Consider the following 16,020-nt stretch of genomic DNA (forward strand, 5'->3'; position numbering starts at 1 on the left):
CTTCATTACTAAATATAAGAGAACAATATTGAGTTTACCATTCTTAACGGGATGTTGCGGTTCATGATTTTGTGAAAACACCTTTCAATTCAGAGTTAAACACATTGGCAATAAAATATTAAGTGTTCAAATTTGGTGTGAATAACAAGGACTCACCGAAATTGAAGTCCCTGTAATATTCTTGATTAATACTGACTATACTCTTTGAAATATCATCCCTAAATGATTCAAAACATTATTCAATGCATTTCAATTTTCAGAAGTCTTTGAACCATTTCTCATCTTAGTCATTCATATTCATTCAGTTCACTGACTTTTTATGAGAACTCACTATGTTTTGGGTACTGTCTGGGTGCTAGGGAAACTGGGATGACAGAGAACAGAGAAAATAATAAAAATGTCTCCATCAAAGAGGAGATAGAAAATTATCAGATAAGTAGATACACATATAAAGAAATATCAGTTACAACGTTTAAAAAAATAACCTAAAAGAATCAAAAGTGACTAGGCTTGGCATTTTAGATAGTATGTTCAGGAAAAGTTTTTTGAGCACAGATGGTAAATGAGCTGAAATCAGTATGAAGAAGGCTTCAGGTAAACGGGACGGTAATTGTGGAGGCCTAGATGTGGGAGTGTACTTGATGTGTTCAAGAAACATAGAGGCGGTGCACAAAAAACAAGGGAGTAGAGAGGGAGATTGGCAAGAAAAGAGGTCGAAGGTGAGCCAGGATTCAGGTTATAAGATTTGTAGAACAAAATAAGGATTCTGAGTCCTGCTTCTAGATGGAGGCAGAGAAGGATGGAGACCATTGAATGATAACATAATTCTATTTGCAGTTAGTGAGGTTGGGGGCACACCTGAGTGGCTCAGTTAGGTGTGTGATTTTTTATTTCAGCTCAGGTCATGATCTCAGGGTTGTGAGATGGAGCCCCGTGTCCAGCTCCACAGTCAGTGTGAAGTCTGCTTGAGATTCTTTCCCTCTCTCTTTGCCCCTCCCCCATGCTCTCTCTCTTTCCCTCTCAAATAAATAAATAAGTCTCCAAAAAATTGAAAAATAAAATAAAAAGAGAGGCTGGTAAGCAGGAAGCCAGAAAACCAGATGATAGGTATTGAGCTGTCCTGTCAAAAGTGAATGATAGCTTTGAATCGGTGCTAGTGGTAAATTTTAGTGATGCTAAAATTTTTGTCGAGAAATATTTTAAAAGTAGAACAACAGAACTGACTAATGGATTAGGCATACGATTAGAGAGAAGAGGCATCAAGGATTCCTTGGTCAGTCTACTCATTCAAAAATTTCGTATTGAAAAATACTCTATGTGCCCATAAGGTATAAAAAATTGTGGAGTTGGACCCCCATGTTCATAATAACAATGTCCACAAGAGCCAAACTATGAAAGAAGCCATGATGTCCTTTGACAGATAAATGGATAAAGAAGATGTGGTCTATATATACAATGGGATATTCCTCAGCCAGCAGAAAGGATGAACACCTATCATTTGCTTCCATGTGGATGGAACTGGAGGGTATTATGCTGAGTGAAATAAGTCAATCGAACAAAGACAATCATCATATGGTTTCACTCATATGTAGAATATAAGAAATAGTGAAAGGGACCATAAGGGAAGGAGGAAAACTGAGTGGGGAAAAATCAGAGAGGAAAACAAATCATGAGAGACTCCTAACTCTGGGAAACAAAGAGTTGTGGAAAGGGAGGAGGGAGGGAGGATGGGATGACTGGATGATGGGCACTGAAGGGAGCACTTGATGGGATGAGCACTGGGTGTTATACTATCTGTTGGCAAATTGAATTTAAATAAACTATTTTTTAAAATTGTGGAGTTTGAGAATGTATGTGGAAGAAAAAAATCATATATATACAGTATTTGCATTTCTCCATTATTTAACTTGCACATTTAAAAAGTATATTCTACTTGGATAAAAAATTAATCTGAAAAGAAAGCAACAGGATAAAGTCTGTCAACACACGAATGCCACAGCAAAGTCAGAAATCACTAGTCCCTATTCTCAGGAGACATCAACAGGCATTTTTAGTTTGTGGAGCTTTTTCAGTCTCCCATACAAAAATAAATATAAGAGATGAAACGAGGCTTGAATAATTTCATTGGGAATTTCCAGCATATTAAAATGTAAATATTTTTCTTGTGTCAACATTTTTCTTTGAATGCTCACACAGGTTTATTCATTATTATAAACTGACAAAAATTTATGAAAATTTCTAGTTGATCTGGTCAAATCTAATTGCCTCCTGTCGCTAATTCGGCTGGCCCTATGCACAATTGGTCTTAATACTGCCAACTTCAATCATGGCAAGGAGAAAAGAATATATTAAAGTTGCAGACGGGGGTAAGCTATTTTAATAAGAAGATGCTATCTCAGCTTTTTCACTTATTAATACTTCCACATAATAGAATTTCTATCATGATTATTAAAAGTGATATTATTTTTCCAGATAATCCTTTTCAAAATTTAAAATTATAAAAATAAGAGGGATACTGATTAGTTCATGATTGTAAAAGGTGCTTTTTCAACTAAAGGAGCTCTCTAAAACTAACAAAGATTCAAATAAACTTGTAGCAGAAATTGACCAAGCAGGCACTCCCACATACCATTTATTTGATTTATTTTGTCATGAAAATGGAAAGGTAGTCCTTGCTAAGCTTAATTGAATAACATAGATCAGAATATTATATCTTTGATACATTTATGATTTTTGTAGAGCCAACCGATTTTACATATAACTCCTCTAACATGAAATATGACATAAGTAGCATCACAGTGACTGTTTTAGGTCACAAATTTGAAATGTCTTTCCATTATATCATTTCTAAGTCATTTCTCTCTGTGTCTGTGTTTGATTGGGTGAAAGTCACATCAGAATGTTTGGCCATAAAACTAAACCTAACTCCACTAGTGTCTTTCAGAGTAGTGTCATCAATCTTTTAAAAGGTGAATATGACCTTATGATAATGTATCATGCTAAAGACAAGATTTTAAGCCTTACATGGTCTACTTCAGCAAGAAATGACTTATTAACTGGCACTGCAATTGAGATTATTCACCAGCATTCTTAATTCAAACAATGACTAGTCCAGAGTTGGGAAAATTAACTATGGACTATAGTTGACAAGATAAAAACAACTTAGGATAAAAAAACAATAGATTTTTCCAGAAAGCAGCCTTTCCCAAAGCTTTTAGTACTGGAAATTAAATTCATTTCTAAAAATAACTCAATTTTAGTAACTTTGAGGTATTCAATAACAACAACAACAAAACCAGAATAATTCTATTTATTTCCAATGTAAAACATTCTGTTGCTTAATTTAGTTATGAAGGAAATGAAATATGAAGAGATTATATATACTGCATATTAGGAGAGAAATATCTATTACTCTCATTCATGGCATACTTATAAATTTAGCAAATAATACTATTTCAAATGCCAAAAGAATACTACTTTTTTATGCAAAACTCTTCTCACCAAATTATCTCCCAAGAATTTAAGGTTTATTTTTAGCTCAGAGAGAACTCTCTGCCACCTAATTCATAGAATAAATCTCTTTGTCTTAATACTTTACTTTTATTCCAAATGAAGCATGAATGCTACCCTATTACTTCTTTGATGAGAAAAACACTGTTGTTCATATGCTAAGATGTAGTTTTCCCATATTCCTGTTGGCGATATTATAGGTTTTAGTTTCCACTGTAATACAAAGAAAAATCAAACTGGCTACTATTTATATACCATGAGAGCCATACACTTTTTTTTTTTTTTTTGGTGGAATTTAAGTTTTTCAGAGGGAGTTGTGAGGACAACATATGAAGAACTTAATTTCTCTTGATCTAAATATGCCTCCAATCCAGTCAAACATCACTTTTCCTCTTCTGTTTGGATATTCCCTGTAATAAAACATCCAAACATCTACTGATTTTCGGTAGAGAAAAAATTAGACAAGCATTTAAAAGAGAATAAATAAAACTCACTGAGCACTAATGTTCTCAAAAGTTTGAAATATTTTTATTGGTATTCTTCATAATTATTTACAGGAAAAATTCCAAAATGTACTTAGGAATGCAAAAAATAACTAGTATTTTATTATTCTAGTTGATATTTATTTCTTCAATTATTTGAATATTAAACTTTTTTTTCTATGAAACTATGATGAAAGTATAATTTTTTGAACATTGTTCCCTCTTCCAAGTTGCAATGTAAAATGTTGCTGTGAAAAGGAAGTCTTTAGCTTTGATATTTGCTTGATGTACTGAATTACTGCATGGAAGTAATATTCCAAAATATTACCTATTGCTTTATTTCTTTAGATGTAAAATAAAAGTTAACATTGCTATTGAAGAATATACATTCTTCATTTAAAAACTGAGCACAAACTTAATAAAAGTAAGTATTCTAAGGTATTAACATTTGCTGATATTGATCATCTATATTTATTCACATGATAATAATTCTCAGGTTAACTCTGAAAAAAATAACAAAACTAAAGTAAATACATCCAACTTTATAAGCTTGATAAATTTTATCATATTTTCTTAGATTTTGTCTTTTTCCACTCTCAAAGCATCATTTTAACATTTAACTTGCCAACTAATGTGCATATTTGCATAAACCTATACTTAACATTTATTCTATAGGCCCCTAGGCAAAAATCTAAGTTAGCTTAAAAGGTCAAAAATGTAAGATTTGTAAATGTTACAATAGTAATCCTGATAGTTCACAGGGATGATATATTAGACATCAAACATTGTGCTATAGACAGGAAATATCCTCTCCCTGAAAGTAATAAAGAAGGTCAGTGTCTAACTGTTTTAATAATGAGAATGTAAACTACTAAAATATTTTTTTTGCGATATCAAAACAACCTTGTCTCTTAAAATCATTATTAGTTTCACACTGTATTTCAATAGCTACCAAACATAAATTGTGTATGTTTCTAAAACAGAACTTTAGAACACATGAAGCAAAATGGACAAAATTAAAGAGAGGAATGAACAAGCTTTTAATAATAGGTAGGATTTTAACATTCTTCTCTAAGTAGTTTACAGAAAAACAAAAATAAAATCAGTAAGATAGAAAATTTAAGCACTGTCAAGTAACTTAGCTGATATTTATAGAACACTGCATCTAACAAGAGCATAATAATTACTCTTTCAAGAGCAAATGTTATATTACCAATATAGATCATGTGGGGACCATATATCTGTTTTTAATAAACTTTAAAAGTTAAATAACTTCTCCTGCTCCCTCTTGTTTTATCTTTCATGACCATTCCCCTCAATAAATCTTTTGCGTAGTTATTCCCACTCAGCTTTGGCAATACCGTCAGTCCTGCAAGAAAATGAGAGGTAAGAGAAGTTTGGGACTTGGCTCTCTCTCTGGCTGGCTGGCAAGGAGGACCCATACAAAATTTTATTTGTAATATTGAGAGTTTCTGGCACTGATGGTCTGATTGCTGAAGATTTCAGAACTTTTGACTTGGAGAAATGTACTGGTGGAAGGGAACACCCTCTCTGATGCAGTGATTCAGGCATTTAAAAGATGCAGGAAAAGCAGTGCTTACACAAATAGTACAGTCCTAACTGGCACCCTCTGCAATGAGAAATGAGGTGCACTAAACAAATAATAAAAGTGTGAGGCCCAGAGGATTTCTTTGGCATCCTATAAAGTGGGCCTTATCTCCCTCAGTGAAAAAGCAGATACAATTCCAAAGATCACTGAAGATCTGATACAAGTGTAGAGATCTAGAAACATTAAAGTACTCTGATTGGTCAGGTCTTTAATGCTAAGGTCAGGGCTATGAGAGAGAAAGTAGACAGCTTGAAATATAGAGCGGGGATACTTAGGTAGATGTCTCCAAAGATTTTGGTTTTGTAAGATTTCCTTGAACAATGAGACTTTTAGAGGAAGTCCTTCCCTCCATAGTTAGAACTATCCCTCCTTCTCTTCTAGATAGCAACAGTTGTCCCTTAGGAAACTTTTACCTCCTCTCCTGGCTTATTTGACAATAAGAATGGTTAGAACCCAGGATAACCCACTGGAATATGCTGAGTCTGATAAGGGAGAAAAGAAATTTTACCCCTTGGTGGAGCTACAAGAATTAGCTACCATCTACTGGTAGGAGTCCAAGATGTATTCTTGGGGTTGAACATGAGAATGATTGATCCAGAGGGCTAAATATAAGATAGATGATAAATAAGAAATTCTTACTCAGGAGTCATGTCTCAGGTTGCTGTCAGGACTCTGAGTGATGGGATGTACTCCTTGCTGGGGTAGTTCTTAGAAACCTGGAAAATGCAGTGGTTCACGCTGACTGATAGGACTGGACGTCACTTTGGCAGGAGATAAAGTGATAGGACTGGACATCACTTTGGCAGGAGATAAAGGCAAGGGTTTGGGAAAAGCTGAGGAAAATGGACATACTGGAATTTCCAATCACAAGGGAAGAATGGACGAGCAGGAAATTAAGAGCGATTGCCCTGATTAAACAAACAAACAAACAAACAAACAAACAAACATCTCTTAATCAATTCACAGACCTCTAGGACCAAGGCGGTATTGGGCTGCCTGCTTGGCTGTCCCTCCTCCCATCCCCCTTCTTGTGCTTTCATTCTCTCTCTCTTTCTCTTTCTTTCTCTCTCTCAAACAAATAAATAAAAATCTTAAAGAAAAAAAATATATACTTCCCAGCAGAGAATGCCAGAGGATTTGCTTTATTAAAAAACAAAACAAAACAAAACAAAACTGTTTTTTGATTTGGAACCCATTGGCTAAAATGGTTGTAGGGTCCCTGGAGCACCCACAATAATTATTTACTGTAATTATTTACTGTATTATAATCAGAATGTTTCTCCAGTATTACATCTTGTATTGTTTCCCTAGTTTCCCCCGAGAAGGACTAATGGTCATTTACCAGGTGACTACACCCTGGGGAAAGGCATACCCCAACATTTTGATGGCTAAAGGGCATAAATACTAGTTGACATTAAAACCAGGAGAACTGAAGTATCATCATGGCCCCACTTTTAGAGGGAGGGCTTATTGAGGCCATGTAATAAATGAAGTGCTGACTAGAGTTCAGCTTACAGTGGCTCCACAAGGTTTTCAGACCCACCCAGTGGTCGTTTCCCTATTCTCTGAATCTATCATTGGGCTTGGTAGAAATAGAGTAACAACCACATGGGGTCCTTCACATATTGGATAAAAGATAACATGGGGGAGGGAAGACAAATGGAAACCCCTGATATTGCCCACCTATTCAAAATAGTAAATAATATAAATATTTAATAAAGAGCTACCTGGGTGGCTCAGTTGGTTAAGCATCCAACCCTTGGTTTTGCCTCAGGTCATGATTTCAGGGTGGTAAGCTTGATCTACTCATCAAGCTCAAAGTTCAGCATGGAGTCTGCTTGAGATTTTCTCTCTGCCTCTCCAATCCCCCACTCTCACTCCCTCTCTCTCTAAAAGAAAAAAAAAAAAAAGTCTTTAAATAAATAAATATTTAGTAAAATATATAAATTATTTTATATATAATACAAATATTTATCTATATATATTATACCTATGGGATCTTGCTCTCTCTCTCTCTCTCTCTCTCTCCCTATATATATATATATATATATATATATATATATATATCCATCCCAGGATTAAGAAAATGCCAGAGATTAGTGCTACCATTAAGGAGCTGAAGGATAAAGGATACAGGGTTGGTGATCCCTACATTTTTACATCTAAAATTAAATTCAACCCAATGAATTTTAGGGAATACTGTAGACTACTGCAAACTCAACCAAACTGTGGCCCTAATTGCAGCTCCTCTACTAGAAGCTGCATAGTTGCTAGAGCAGATTAATAAGACCCCAGTACATTATATGCAGTTGCTCATTTGTTCAATGTGTTTATTCTTTTCTATTTATATGAGGAAACAGAACCAGAAAGAGTTAGAATCAGAATAATATTATGTATAGTTTTGCCCCGTATGGCCAGACTGGGTGGTCTGGGGTCTGGAAGGAACAGTATGATAAGAATGGAGACAAGAGGTTTTGGGTTTAAGGTATGTGGACAGATGCATTTATACCTACCAGAAAATATCCACCATGGCATAGGCACTAACCAACCAAAGTGACTTGAACAGCCTACCCTGGCCTTGCTTTGTTATTAGCCGTCACAGGACAACACAGTGGGCACGTAAATAGTCTTGCCACAGTAGCAAAGATAGAAGCTACATGTGAACTGAACAACATAGACTTCTACTTACCAAGGTTTGCCTGTCTATCTTACCTATCTACCTACCTATCCAGCTACTGTTGCCTCGGAATGTCCAACCCACCAGTGACAGAAACCTGAACTGAGTCCTGGGACATGGTTCTATTGCTCAAGATCAGCAAGTCCATTGGTGGTAAATTGACTAAGTTGGGACCCTTTCATCCTGTAAGGCTCGGTGTTTTGTTTTGTTTTGTTTTGTTTTTCCTCCCAGGGAAAGACACCTACTCTGGGTATGGGTTTTCAAATCTGTCTGCAGAACCTCAGCAAGTACTGGCATATTGGTGTTGACAAAAGACCTGATCCACAGGTATGAAATCCCACACAATATAGCATTCAGTGAGGACTAAATTCATAGATAAGGAGGTGTGGAAGTGGTTCCATGGCCATGCACTCTACAGAACAATCAGCCTCAGTGAGCCGTGGAATAGCCTAGTGAAAGCACAGCTAAAGCAACAATTCAGAAGCAATGCTCTGAGAGAATGTATATCGTTCTTCAGGAAGCAGTATATACATTAAATCAGAGAACTCTATATGGAGCTGTTTCCCCCATAGGAAGAATCCGTAGGTAGAGTACTAATCAGTGGAAATAAGAGTGGTCCCAGGTGCCATCACTCTTCATGACCTGCTGAGGATTTTTTTGCTTCTTGACCCAAAACCTGGGGTTGGCAATTTTCATCCACAAAGAGGTCTCTTTTCAAAGAAAACTGCAATGATTTCTTTGAACTGAAAAACATCACCACTACAGGAGAGTTTGGACTTCTGGTTTTCCAGAAACAGCAAGTAAGAAAAGAATCACACTACCTTAGAAAAAGTAATTGGCCCCGATCAACAGAAGGAGGTTGCACTGGTTTTGCGAATGGAATCAAAGAGAAATATAAAACACAAGTTATCTACTTAGATGCTTCTTAGTTTTCCTTTGCCTGTTTATAATGGTAAATGAACATGCACAGTAACTTCGCCCAAGGAGGCAGTATGATGACTAGGGGGAATAGGAATCTGAGTCATGCCATCTGGGAAGTCATGAAGATTTGCCAAAATGATAGATGAGGATGAAGGGAGATCAGAATGTAGTAGGAATTAGAAAATGAGGTATGAGCTGTGGCTCCAAGACCACCTGGTATAGGAGCTGTAATTTATTTTACTAACTTCATTCTACTCAGCTTCTCCTCTGGAAGACAGATGGACAGGATCCATGGAAGACTACATGAATATGTGTATCTTTTTCGTGCAAGCTATAGACTATGACACCCATGGAAATGTTCTACTCAGATCCCTTTCAAGAGAAATGTGATATGAAGAGTATCATTGACAGATGTCTTAGCTCCATTGATTGGTAGGCGACTGCTCTGGAACCATTCAAAGAAAAGGCAAAGCCAGGGTACTAATCCTGGCCCATTCCTAACACAGGATTCCTTTAATGGGGAAAACCATTGCTATGGTCGAAACTTTCTCAGAACCATGCTGTGTCAGAGGGTCTCCCCATCCAATTCTTCCTTTATTTTCCCCTCTTTTCACAGCTGTCATATTTGCATTGTTGTCTGGAAATTTTCCCATCTGATTTCTGTCCCCTTCTCCCCTTTTATAATTTTCAGACATTTCTGTAGTAACTCCTTTGAGCAACAAATCCTATCTGGTGTTTGCTTTTAGGAGGACCCAGACTGACACAATTAATAGAATTAATTTGCCTCTGGCCAAATTGAGAAAATACAAGACACAGATGACCAATATCAGAAGTGAAAGTGGATGTCACTACAGATCATAAAGACTTCAAAAGGATAATAATGGAATATAATGTGTGTTTTTCCAAGAAAGAAGGAAGTTTACCAATTAGGAGTCAGGCAGTCCTGCAGGTGACATAGGTACAGTAGTAATTCCTAGCACAAAGGTATTCATGAATTGGATTTTAAGTAAAAATAATATAATTCCGCTATTTGCATATTAGACTTGAATTTTTTAAAAAGATTTTATTTATTTATTCATGAGAGAAACAGAGAGGGGAGGGGGGCAGAGACACAGGCAGAGGGAGAAGCAGGCTCCATGCAGGGAGCCTGACGTGGGACTCGATCCCAGTTCCCTGGGGTCACTCCCTTGGCTGAAGACAGTGCTAAACCGCTGTGCTACCTGGGCTGCCCAGATTTGGAATTTTTTGAATAGGAAGTATAAAAACATAGTATTTTAAAAATAATTTTTGAGAAGGGCTATATCATTTTAATAACTTTATTTCTTTTTTAAAAGTTATCTCTAATGAAGAATCACTCAAAATTTTTGCAGTCTCTGTTAACCCTATGTCATTTTTCAAATTGTACTCGATTGCCTCAAAACTCTCCACTCTAGCATGATGGATATAGAGTAAATAAAATAAGAGTGGAAATTAAATAATACCAGGGAATACCTGGGTGGCTCAGTTGGTTGAGCATCTGTGTTTGGCTCATGATCCTGGGGTCCTAGTATGGAGTCCCACATTGGATTCCCTGCGGGGAGCCTGCTTCTCCCTCTGCCTGAGTCTCTACCTCTCTCTGTGTGTCTCTCATGAATAAATAAATAAAATCTTAAAAAAAGAAATTAAAGGATATCAAACTCAGTAACAGATTACCTCTTCAATTATGATTGGGAATAAAAAATATGACATTAAATTCCTTAGTGATCTTTCTGAAAGGAGGATAGATAGGCTTGGCCAAGTTTCAATCAACTAGAGGATTTTTTTTCTTAATATGGAAAAAGCACCTAGACAGATGATTTAATGAAATAATGTATCTCTTTATGAGTGCTAGAAAAGTGATTTCAGCAGGAGTATGTTCATATTTGTAAGAATGTACATATATTTCCTGGATTAAATAAAGCAAAATTGAGGAAATTTTTCTTCAGGGAAATAGGGAAAGTGGTCATTGTTGTAGTCAAATAGAGACTTGAATACAGACAGACATTTTTTTGAAATACTTATAGTTTAATTTTTGCAATTTTCAAGTCCTTCAAATTTTCTCCCTAGATTCATCTTTCTTTAAGGAAAAAATACCTTTTTAAAGGTTTGATTTAAAAAATGCATATTAGATTCTTGTGCTTCTAAAACATTCCTATTTCTCCTCTATCAGGTTCTTGCCCCAGGCAAAAACCAACGCCTCACACAAATATTGAAAAAGAAGAAGAAAAAAAAGAAATCTCAAGAGACATACTAAGATATCTTAGGATTTGAACAATCAAAAAGGCAAAGGTCATATGGGTTATTTGAAAACTCCTTTGAGGGAAAAATTGATCTATTCCTTTAATGTTCTCCACAACAAGGATTAATTCTCTTTGAGTACTTTAAATAATATAAGGGAAAACCCATTAAGGAGAGGAGACTCAATTCAGTGCTCTGACCCCCTGATCCATATGAGAACTTTCAAAACCAATCCCAGACTAATATATTCTCTATTGATTTTGATTTTTATATTATCTTAAACCCAGAGAGGGTTTATTTCCTTCTAAAAATATAATTTAAAATGATCAAATAATACTCTATCCCCAAAGTTGCTACTAAGAAACTCTCCAAACACTAGAAAAAGTTCACAGTAGAGACAGGAAGCAAACAGCTTGGGATAAGAATATAAATTGAAATTTTATCAATTCACATGTCATAATTTATTCTTGTTTCAAAATGATGAATATTAAACAAGTTAGACTTCACTCTAATGAAGTCATAAATAATAATAAAACATTCTATATTATTGTATATTATATACAACATGTAACATAATATATATCATATACTGATATAGCAGTTTGTAGATTAAAAGTAGCTTTGCCAAATTTAATCTACACAACAATGATGTGAGTAGGCTTTGCTATTAAATTGCTTTTAATAGCTTATGCAAGCAGTCAGTGGGCAAGCCAGGAGGCAGAGTCTGAAAGTCACAAAGGGGAGGTGAGGCTGGGAGGACATGCTAACCTCAAAATCGCTGTGCTTTATGGAGCAGCCTCCAGAGTCTGGTATTGGAGCATCCCCACCCTACAGGCAGCGCCTGGCAGCTCTGTGTTCTAGGTCAATGGCTTCTAAGACTCCAGTTGGATTCATTGGACAGGGCAACATGGGTTATTTAATGGCAAAAAAAAAAAAAAAAAAAAAAAAAAAAAAAAAAAACCTCATGGCTGAGGTGTCAGGGTGGCTCAGTCTGGTAAGTGTTGGCCCTCCCCTCAGGTCATGATCCAGGGGTCCTGGGATCTATCCCAGCCTTGGGCTCCCTGCTCAGTGGGGAGGCTGCTTCTCCATGCCACTTGTGCTCTCTGTCACACTCTCTTGTTATCCCTCTCAAATAAATAAATAAAATCTTTAAAAAAATCTCATTCTATCTATTCATTATTTATGATGGGTTCCCTGATGCTACAGGCAGTATCCAGATGGCAGTGAACGGTAGTCTTCCCTAGCAGATTAGCTGAAAAAGCTGACATTATTACAATGTTGCCTGCCAGTATCAATGCAAGAGAAGCCTACTCTGAGCAAATGAAATTCAAAGAAGAAGAAGAACAAGAACAAGAACGAGAACAAGAACAAGAACAAGAACAAGAACAAGAACAAGAACAAGAACAAGAAGAACAAGAAGAAGAACAAGAAGAAGAACAAGAAGAAGAAGAAGGCTATTAATAGATTTTAGCACTATGGATCCTACAGGTTCAAAAGAGTTGGCCAAAGAAATGGAGAAAATGGGAGCATTTTCATGGATATCCCTGTTTCTGATGGTGTGGGAGCTGGTCCATTTGGGAAACTCGTTTATGGTGAGAGAAGTAGAAGATAAATTTGTTGCTGTGCAAGAGAGTCACTGGGGTGCATGTGCTCCAATGTGGTTTAATATGGAGCTGTAGGGACCATGTAGGCTGCAAAGATCTGCAACAACATGATGCTCACTACCAGTATGACTGGACCTGCTAAAGCTACGGATCTTGAAATCCGGGTAGGGCTTGACTCAAAACTGTTCGCTAAAATCCTAAATATGAGCTCAGGATGGTGTTGGTCAAGTGACACAACCCTGTGCCTGGGATGATGGATGGAATTCCATCTGCTAGTAACTATTAGGTAGATTTGGAGCAACACTCATGGCTAAGAATCTGGGGTTAGCACAAGGCTGCCACCAGCACCTAATCCTTCTGGACAGTCAAGCCCAGGTCTACAGGATGATGTGTGCAAAGGGTTACTCAGAGAAAGACTTTTCCTGCATCTTCCAATTTCTATGAGAGGAGGAGGCCTTTTGAGTTTGCCCTTTGGCTGTGAACACTGTTGGATATCAAACTCTATCTTGAAGCCTCCTTTTAGCTCGCTACCCAAGTAAATGGGTTTAATCAAAGGTCACTTGTCTGCTGTTGATTGTCTAGGTCCCAGTAAACTCTAGAATTTTTCACTGTTTTTTTTTTTTTAAATCTATTTAGCAAACAGGTATTATCTGAATTTTTTTTTTTTTTTTTTTTTTTTTTTTTTTTTTTTTTTTTTTTTTTGCAAGCCACTAATCATCTCTGTTAACTACTGATTGACCTTTTTCAAGAGTGATCCCTGAGTATTGTCAACCAAATCATTTCATACTTCAGTCAGGATATTACTTACTCCAATTTACATATAAAAACATATTTTTGCAACAGGATGAAATCTGTCTTAAAGAATAGAAATTGATGTAAAGAAAGGAGTTAGAAAAATAGGAAGTTTAGTGAATTGCTACCTGTGGCCCTCAGGGAGTTTGTCCTGCTAAACAAGGTGGTATGCTTGCTTTACAAAGGTTACTGATTTATTTTCCAGGGAGTTGAGAAAGCAGGAGAATTCCTTGCTGCGTGTTTCATAATTTGGACTCTGTTATATTATCTTAGTTTTGTCCCTCTTGTAACAACTCCCAATACTCAGCAAAATTGTTTTTTATATTGACCCTTCCTTATGAATTCCTACTATGTTTTTTTTCACTTCAAGAGAATGACATCTTTAGAACTGTTTCAGAACCATGATTGATATTTGTTTTATTTATCACATTATTCTAAATATAACCATATTATTTTGAATTCAAATAAGTTTGTATGCTGATAAAAAATATTTTGTGCAAGTTAAGTAAACCCTTAGGCCTTAGTTTTCTTATTATAAAAGTAGGAAATTACAGTAAATTATTTCTGAGCCCCTTTGCAATGCAAAAAAATAAGTAAGGACAACTAATGTTAAAGAATAAATCCCCGGAGTAGTTTGCTTTTCTTATTACTATGCTTCAAGGTAGTATTATTTACCATAGTTTTTTTTTAAACATCTGTAAATGTCTATAATCTATAATAATGAAAAAGATTTAGACATATTCAAATGTCTAAATCTATAAATCATATACCATAAAATTTGCCAATAAGAATTATACAATTCAATGTTTTTGTATTATATTCACAGTGTTGTGTGACCATGCCACAATCTAAGTTTAGAGCATTTAACACCCCCCCAAAAATCCCATGCACATTAGCAATTATGCACATCTCAGATCTAGCAACCACTAATTTACTTTCTGTATCTATAGATCTGTCTATTTTAGACATGTTATATACATGGAATCATATATTATATGGTCTTCTGTGGCTAGCTACTTTCACTGAGCATGATGTCTTCAAGGTTATTCACCTTGTTGCATGTTAACATTACTTCATTCCTTTCTATTGCTAAATAATATCTAACTCTGTGAATGTATGTTTATTTATTAGTTGATGGACAATTATTTTTACCTTTTCACTATCATGAATAAACCTGCTATGAATATTTGTGAACAAGTTTTTGAGTGGACATGTATTTTCAGTTCTTTTGGTTATATATCTAGGGATAGAGTTGCTGAGTCATATGTTAGCTCTATGCTTACCATTTTGAGGAACAGCCAAACTATTTTCCATAAAAGCTGCAAGGAGAGCATTCTAGTTTTTCCACATCCTCAGTATCACTTGTTATTACCTGTCTTTCTCATTCTTATAGCCATCACAGTGGGTATAAAATAGTATCGCATTGTGATTTGGTTACATTTCCCCAATGACTAAAGATGTGGATCATCTTTTTATGTGTTTATTTGCTATTTGTATATTTTCCTGGAAGAAATGTTTCTTTATATATGTATATTCTTTTCCTCTATATCTTCTCCCAAAAGTGTAGTTTTAGTTCTTCTATTTAAGTGCATGATCCATTTTGAGTTAATTTTTGTGTATGGCATAAAAGGGTTGTCCAAATTAATTCTTTGACATGCAGATATCCAACTGTATCAACTCTATTTCATGAAAAGAAGTCTATTCTTTCTCCATTAAATTGTCTTGGTTTTATGGTTCAATGGTTTTATGGTTCTCTTCAATGTGCTTGTCCAATTTGATATCGGGGTAATGCTGACCTCAAAAAATGGGTTGAGGAGTATTTTTCTTTTGTTTTCTGAAAGAGATGGTGTAGAATTGCTATTATTTCTTCTTCAAATAATAGAATTCACTAATGAAACCATCCAGAACTAGTTTTCTTTGTTGGGATAGTTCAAACTATGAATTCAACTTTAGTAGATTGGGCCATGTAACTGGTCATAGAGTTGTTACTGCTTCTTTTTCATCTTCTTAATGTCCATGGGATCTGTAGTGAAATCCCCTCTTTGATTCCTGACATGCATAATTTGTGTTTTCTCCCTTTTTCATTGTCTGTCTAGAGATATTCAATTTTTTAAAAAATCTTTTTATATTATATATATAGAGAGAGCGTGCATGAGAGAGAAAACATGA

The 16,020-nt window shown here is 35.6% G+C and overlaps 1 pseudogene; it reads left to right on the forward strand.

The window, feature by feature from the left end:
• Positions 1 to 578: 578 nt before the first annotated feature.
• LOC144291363 (3-hydroxyisobutyrate dehydrogenase, mitochondrial-like) lies at positions 579 to 13,521 on the forward strand (annotated as a pseudogene).
• The last annotated feature ends 2,499 nt before the right edge of the window (positions 13,522 to 16,020 follow it).

The sequence above is a fragment of the Canis aureus genome, chromosome 20, assembly GCF_053574225.1.
Source record: "Canis aureus isolate CA01 chromosome 20, VMU_Caureus_v.1.0, whole genome shotgun sequence".
Lineage (NCBI taxonomy): Eukaryota > Metazoa > Chordata > Mammalia > Carnivora > Canidae > Canis > Canis aureus.